The sequence below is a fragment of the Lepidochelys olivacea genome, assembly GCF_965140295.1.
Source record: "Lepidochelys olivacea isolate rLepOli2 genome assembly, chromosome: 2".
In the NCBI taxonomy this organism is placed as follows: Eukaryota; Metazoa; Chordata; order Testudines; family Cheloniidae; genus Lepidochelys; species Lepidochelys olivacea.
In genome coordinates this window covers 17,597,338-17,605,270 of record NC_140412.1, presented here as the reverse complement: position 1 = coordinate 17,605,270, position 7,933 = coordinate 17,597,338, and the positions used below count along the sequence as shown (strand labels likewise).

At 41.9% G+C, this 7,933-nt stretch overlaps 1 pseudogene across 1 annotated transcript; it reads left to right on the top strand.

The window, feature by feature from the left end:
- Positions 1-4,745: 4,745 nt before the first annotated feature.
- LOC311515797 (ADP-ribosylation factor-like protein 4A pseudogene) lies at positions 4,746-6,066 on the top strand (annotated as a pseudogene). The gene is made up of 2 exons: positions 4,746-5,249; positions 5,977-6,066. The product of its transcript is annotated as an ADP-ribosylation factor-like protein 4A pseudogene (transcript).
- The last annotated feature ends 1,867 nt before the right edge of the window (positions 6,067-7,933 follow it).

Genomic DNA, 7,933 nt, shown 5'->3' with positions numbered 1-7,933 from the left:
TCTGCGAGAAGAGAATGGGCTGTCCTCTAAGAGGCTGAAGACACAGTAAGCCCCCTGCAGACAATCAGAAGTACCACCAGCCCCGCACGAGAACTGTTTTTAAAGGCTCCTGTTAAGCCCCTGCTGCCAGGCTGTGAACTCTTCTAGTGCACTGGGCTGATACGCCTCAGGTTTGACAATGCTTGTTCAGAGTTCACCTCCACAGGAGGAAGACCCTTTCTGTGTGGATTTTGCTCATCATATTTACCCAGAGATCAACACCAAAAGCCTCCATTTTCCCACTGTTGTATGCAGAACAGGAGTTGGTCCAATAAACGTTGCCTCACTCACTTGTCTGTCCATTTTCCGAGGCAGTTAATCCTTTGTTAAGACTAAGTTATTTTAGTGTTGTACAAAAATGAGATATTTGGGATGGACAAGTCCTCAAAGAATGAACATTACCTGCTGATAGGATTGCTAAAGTAACTGGTTATCTCCATATCTCTGTTAGCTATTCCGGGGCTACAGTCACCATCTAGGTACCAATTACAAGATCAAGATAAGCATATAAATGATTTGCAATGATTTTGAAGTGGACCCTGCTCTTGCCATTCTGGGTTTGGGGCATTCCTTCCTTCCTTCCTTCCTTTTTTCTATACCCTAACTCCTTTCTCCCTTCACTTCATTTCTCGGGAAGCTTGGCTTAAAATTTGTTGTATTTGAAAAGGGGCAGAACTGGACTTATTCTGATGACTTCTGATGGGGTTTTCCAGAGTGTAGGACCCGGCCCTGGGAATGCCTTGCCTCACTCTTCCAGAAGTCATGATCTCTGAAGCAGGCAGGGTTCAGAGGTGTATCTGCCTAATGGGACCGCTGCCCACCCCATTCTAGAGGGACTACCTCCAGTGAGAGAGGAAAGCAGTGTTTCCCCACTAACCCATTCCTGCATCAACACGCTGAGACTTCCAGCTGGGATTGTGGCTTTCATGATGTGGAGAACGGTCCCATTAGGACGTGAGCTGTAAACACTGACTCACTTCAAACTACCACCAAATGGCACTGCATAGTTCCTGCCATCCTGCACTATACCGGAACCAGTGAATTAGAGACGGAAAGCACCATAGCTCTTTACTGAAAGAGTTAGGCCCTCCAGTCTTCCTTTTCTGATAATAAACTCTTGTAAGACTAATATAATTAAACTGTTTATAGCTGACTCACACCTAATCTTTGCTTTTCTCAGAACATGGGAACAGCCATATTGGGTCAGATCAATGGTCCATCTAGCCCAGTATCCTATCTTCCAACAGTGGCCGATAACAGGTGCCCCAGAGGGAATGAACAGAACAGGGAATCAAGTGATCCATCCCCTGTCACCCATTCCCAGCTTCTGACAGTCAGAGGCTAGGGACACTTTAGAGCATGGTTTTGCATCCCTGCCCATCCTGGCTAATAGCTATTGATAGACCTATCCTCCATGAACGTATCAAGTTCTTGTTTGAACCCTGTTATAGTCTTGGCCTTCACAACATCCTCTGGCAAAGAGTTCCTCAGGTTGACTGTGCATTGTGTGAAGAAAAACTTCCCTGTTTGTTTTAAACTTGCTGCCTATTAATTTTGCTTGGTGATCTCTAGTTCTTGCATTATGAGAAGGAGTAAACAACACTTTCTTATTTACTTTCTCCACATCAGTCATGATTTTATAGACCTCTATCATACCCCCACTTAGTTGTCTCTTTTCCAAGCTCAGAAGTCCCAATTTTATTATTCTTTCCTCACATGGAAGCTGTTCCATACCCCAATCATTTTGTTGCCCTTTTCTGTACCTTTTCCAATTCCAGTATATCCTTTTTGAGATGGGGAGAGCACATCTGCACGCAGTATTCAAGATGGGGGTGTACCATGGATTGATTCAGAGGCAATATGATATTTTGTGTCCTATTATCTATCCCTTTCCTAATGATTCACAACATCTGTTAGCTTTTTTGACTGCCGCTACACATTGAGTGAATGTTTTCAGAAAACTATCCACAATGACTCCAAGAGCTCTTTCTTGAGTGGTAACAGCTCATTTAGACCCATCATTTTATATGTATAGTGGGGATTATGTTTTCCAGTGTGCACTATTTTGCATTTATCAACACTGAATTTCATCTGTCATGTTGCCCAGTCACCCGGTTTTGTGAGATCCCTTTGTAACTCTTCACAATCTGCTTTGGTCTTTGTATCATCTGCAAATTTTGCCACTTCACTGTTTACTCTTTTTCCAGATCATTTATGAATATGTTGAACAGCACTGGTCCTGGTTCAGACCCCTCGGGGACACCACTATTTATTTCTCTCCATCTGAGAACTGACCGTTTATTCCTACCCTTTGTTTCCTATCTTTTAACCAGTTACTGATCCATGACAGGAACTTCCCTCTTATCTCATGACTTATCTCTTGCTTAAGAGCTTTTAGTGAGAGACGTTGTCAAAAGCGTTCTGGTACAGAAGCTGATTTAAATGATAGGTTACATACCACGGTTAGTAGTTCTGCAGTTTCACATTTGAGTTCCTTAGGAACTCTTGGGTGAATGCCATGTGGTCCTGGTGACTTATTACTGTTTAGTTTATCAATTTGTTCCAAAACCTCTTCTAATGACACCTCAATCTGGGACAGTTCCTCAGATTTGCCACCTAAAAGGAATGGCTTAGGTTTGGAAAACTCCCTCACATCCTCAGCCATTAAGACCAATGCAAAGAATTAATTTAGTTTCTCCACAATGACCTTATCTTCCTTGAGTGCTCCTCAGCCCACTGCTGTAGCATTTAATTTTGGGAAGGGGAACTACACAAAAATGAGGAAGTTAGTTAAACAGTAGTTAAAAGTACAGTGCCAAAAGTGAAATCCCTGCAAGCTGCATGGAGGTTTTTTAAAGATACCATAACCGAGGCTCAATTTAAATGTATACCCCAAATTAAAAAACATAGTAAGAGAACCAAAAAAGTGCCACCGTGGCTAAACAACAAAGTAAAAGAAGCAATGAGAAGCAAAAACTGGAGGTTACATCCTAGTGAGGAAAATAGAAAGGAGCATAAACTCTGGCAAGTGAAGTGTAAAACTATAATTAGGAAGTCCAAAAAAGAATTTGAAGAACAGCTAGCCAAAGACTGAAAAAGTAACAGCAAAATTTTTTAAGTACATCAGAAGCAGGAAGCCTGCTAAACAACCAGTGGGGCCACTGAACAATTGAGATGCTACTATTACCAAGTGGTTCAGCTATATTCACCTCTTGGACCAGATCCTGTGGTCCACTCCTTCAACTTGTCACCATTCATAGGCATGCAGTATTAAATGTGTCTCTCTTCCTCTGTCTATATTCCCCCTCCTCTTTTCATTATACTGTAGTTTGCTTTACACAACACAAATAATCCTAAAGCAGTAATATTCAGAGGTTTACTAACAGAGCATAAATATTTATATGTACCCTGTATTGAAGTCTCTTCTCCTACTGCATATATACATATGTATAATGTGGATCTTTGTATGCTGTCAGATAAAAGAACAAAGAGATGAGAGATTTCATATTTTCGGCTTAATAGTAAACATATGTAGTGCACTAGTCTTCCACCTCAGGAAACATAGGTTCAAGTTCTGATTTTGATCATGCATGAAAAAGCAGCTTAGTGGTTTCGTCATGCTCTCTAGTGGCTGTTGGTCTGCTGAACAATAGGCATTCTATGCTGAACCATAGGCCAGGACTGAAAAAAACATGCCCAGAGCTGCATGAAGAAATGCTCTCTGGTCAATTTCATTAATCTCTCATTTATGAGCATCAAAGTGTAGATATCTTTTTCTTACATGCACAAAATTCTTTTTTACATAACTTCACCAGCCATACATTTCATGCACTTTTACCAAGCCATTTTACCGTCACCTGTGAGTGAAAGTTACTGATAGTCCAACCTCCAAAGTTCTGGATAATCACCCAGAAGTCTGGATATTTACCAAAGGCCTTGATCCAAAGACCTTTGGGGTTAATGGAAAGAGACTGGTTGATGTCAGTGGACTTTGAATCAGGGTTGTGGGCTTGCAGATCTGATCTGGAAATCTTAGGAGACTAGGCTTTCTTATGCATTCTGGCATTTCAGCTTTGGTCTGGGGTGGATCCTTGAAGGTAAAAGTTGTGAATAATAATTAATAATTATTAGCTAAGATTAAACTTTTTTCTCATTGTTATTGAGTGAACTTTTTAGCAGTTCAAAAAAGGTTCAGTTCAAGTTACGAGTGAAGGTCCAGATCAGGACTACTCATACTACTTTCCCATTCCTGTTGATAGTTCAGTCAAATTTGAACTGAGATTAAAAAAAAACAGGTGACTTGGCCTTATGGTAATAGCTCTGGCAGAGAATTAACAACCCATTTATTAATCACCAAGAAAGAGTTGGAAACAGACAGTAGCTTCATTTATCAATATTACTTCAGATTATTTCTGAAATGTGCCTGTATCTATGTGGAGTGTTGCACTGGTGAGTTGCAGAGATGTGGAGGAGTCAGGGCTGCGATTTCTCCTGTGCTGGGGTCAGGAGTGTTTGAACATGGGGACACAGGTGCCAGGAGGCACAGGCTGCCTTGGCCTTTGCCAATTGCCTGCCCACTGGACGTCTGTCTCTGGTGTGGCTGTGACTCCAACTCAGAGCACTGAAGAGTACCCGTCTCTGCCTCTTTCAATGGCAACCTGCTGTCACTTTTCCCTCTGGCAGTGGGGAAGAGACTCTTGGACCAGATGCTGATCCTTTCTAGCCTGCCTGCTTTCCAGTGCTTTCACATCATGATCCTGGGGTTCAACTTTGCTGATAACACAACAGCACTCTACAGGCTGCAGTTCAATGAGTTGGTCAGCACCATCCCTACGACAGGGTTTAACACAGAGAAAGTCAAAGTGACCCAGGGACCTTAAACAGTCACTTTCCATTTCTGGGACATAGATGGCCCAGAGAATCTAAGGCCCCTGTGGAAGTTGTACACCACGTGCACAGATGTCATTGTGCTTGTGGTGCACTGATGACAACAAAAGGAGGCAGGAAACCAACAGAACTTCATAATGTTACTAGGGTACCAGAAATTCAAGCAGTGCCTGTCCTCCTAGTTGCTAACAAGTAGATGAGGAATTCCTTCTTTCTCAGCAATTAAAATGATGTTATGAAGGAGTGAGCTGAGCTCTTCCACACCAAGCTATCTGCAGCCTACCTGTGCCATCATACGGGGTGGACTCGAAGAGGGACTCGAAGTACAATTGACTCGGAGCTTTAATGATTTTTTTTTATTGGCAAGTCATACTTTAAATAAATCAAGTTGGGCCATTTCCAGCACAAATCCACCCTCCGCCCCCCACACACAAACTATTACCAGCGGAGAGTGAGTTTGTGTGTGTGTGTGGTTTTTTTTGGGGCGGGGGGGTTAGAAAACCTGGATTTGTGCTGGAAATGGCCCACCTTGATTTTCATACACATTGTAAGGAGAGTGGTCACTTTGGATAAGCTATTACCAGCAGGAGAGTGAGTTTGTGTGTGTGGTTTTTGGAAAAGGGGGGGTGAGAAAACCTGGATTTGTGCTGGAAATGGACCACCTTGATTATCATACACATTGTAAGGAGAGTGATCACTTTAGATAAGCTATTACCAGCAGGAGAGTGGGGTGGGAGGAGGTATTGTTTCATGGTCTCTGTGTATATAATGTCTTCTGCAGTTTCCACGGTATGCATCCGATGAAGTGAGCTGTAGCTCACGAAAGCTTATGCTCAAATAAATTGGTTAGTCTCTAAGGTGCCACAAGTACTCCTTTTCTTTTTGCGAATACAGACTAACACGGCTGTTACTCTGAAACCTGTCTTTTTTTCTGATGTCAATTTTCAAGTATTAAAGTGATGGGAGTGGAATGGAGGCAACTTTGGGACTAAAGTGAGTGATCTCCCTCAGAAAAACACTGATAGTTGCTTGGGAATTTCTTTTCCGCAGATTGCAGGCCTGTGCTACCAGAGTAAGAGCTTTGAGTCTTTGTGCCCGAAAGCAGGTTTGGTGCGTCACTGCGCATTCCGCTGCCAATGAGTCACTTGGGGAAATGTTGATTTGAGGAAAGGAGATACTATAATTTCTGCAGTATTTCTGCAATATCCTCATTCAAGCAGATATTTCAAAATGTGGATGCTGTAATCAATTTATTGTTATATTGCTCACTGGTTATTTATAATGCTTATTTGTCTGCATGATATATGTTTACAAAAGCCAGTTAGAGTGGACTCTGATATTTAGGGTATCAATTTCAAAGGAGAAAGCTTACTTTATAATCTCTTTCCCTCAAGCGCGTTTGAGCAGGGATTACTTCAGGGAAATACAGAGAAGTCAGCAAGAATGCACTCAGCAATTACTTTAATATAATCAAACTATCAAATTGCTTAGATGGCAATGTGAAATATTCCCAGGCTGGCTTCCTGATGACAGATTACAGGAATGAAAATATTTCCAGGTTTGTACCATCTTACTTTTAGCTGGATTTAAAGCTAGGGAACACTTTGTTTTTTTAATTCAGGTTGAGTTTCAATATGAGTAACAGATGAATATAATATCAGAAATCAGCAGCGGATGAGATCTGTTAGGTCAGCGAGTCCTTCCCTCTGCCAATGTATGTCCTTTCTAGTACTTTTTCCATTTGAATTGTAGGGTTTGATTCTCCCCCCATGTTATTCTTACATCATGTAGTTATTCCTGATTTACACCAGTGATTGTGAGGAAAAATCAAACCTTCAAGGACATAGATCTTGCTCTCTGTCTCCATGCCTTTTGTGCCATGCTGGCAGACAGCAGCCCTCATAGGGCAGCTGGGGATTCTGTTGACATGGGGGAATTCCTGGGTGGTGTAAAGCCATCATAGCTAGCTAGCTCTTTACCTCCTGCCTACAGGCAAATGGGGTGTTACTAGGCAGGCTGGGGGTGTGCTCTGGCAATCCCTAGCCTGTGGAACAGTATCAGGGAATATCCTGGTCAGAAAACACCAGAACAACCCTTTGTCATGGTTTGTTGACTGAAAAGTTAGGATTTATGCCCCATCTGGTGTTGGTGGATGACTGAGTCACTCCATCACACATCATTCATAATTTTGTAACAATTTGCATGTTCAAGGAGACCTTTTCTCAAAACCCTGCATCTATTTTGCAAAAGTGCCTCACAGAAAGGCACAAAAGCAACTGAAGGAAGTTTCAAAGGGACTTGACTAATGACAGGCCGATGAAACTACTACTGTTGCAGTCTCCATGGAAAACTGGTTTGATCTAAACAACAAAGAACTGAAACTTCACAAGGACAAAATCAAAAATGCTATTTAGAAAAGTAATGGACTTTTCTGCTACTCAGCCAGCCTGGCCAATCCTAAATACAATTGCCATAGGGTGAGCTCAGAACAGGGAGAAGATGAAACATAGGTGCTGGAAAGGAATCCTAAATTTCTCTTCTGGCATTCAACGCTGAAGATCTGGTTTTCTACTCCAGCTCTGTTTGCAAAGGAGGTTGTGTCATGATGCACCAAGATGATGGGAAATTGTGAAAAATCAAGTCAGAAGACAGGACAGAATCAGAATTTTGTCCATTTTTAAAAGATTTGCTGCACTCCTCTCCAACCAGCTCAGGATCCGTCAAACATATGTTTTGCACATATGGATTGGTTTGATCAAAATTTCAGATGAGATTAGGTGCGGGAAAAAAAAAGGCAAGAGTGCACAAATGTCTCAACGCAGACACCAAAGTGTGGTAGGTCTAACTAGTTATTGCACTAGGGGCTTGAGAATTGTGTTTTGGTGGTTTAGTTACAGATTTGCAATGTTTTTATTTTGCATAGGATCTGTGCCTTTCTGTGACCAATGAACAATAATATGTATGGAGCAAATCATATAGGAGTGATTCATAAAACCTTCAGGGTTGG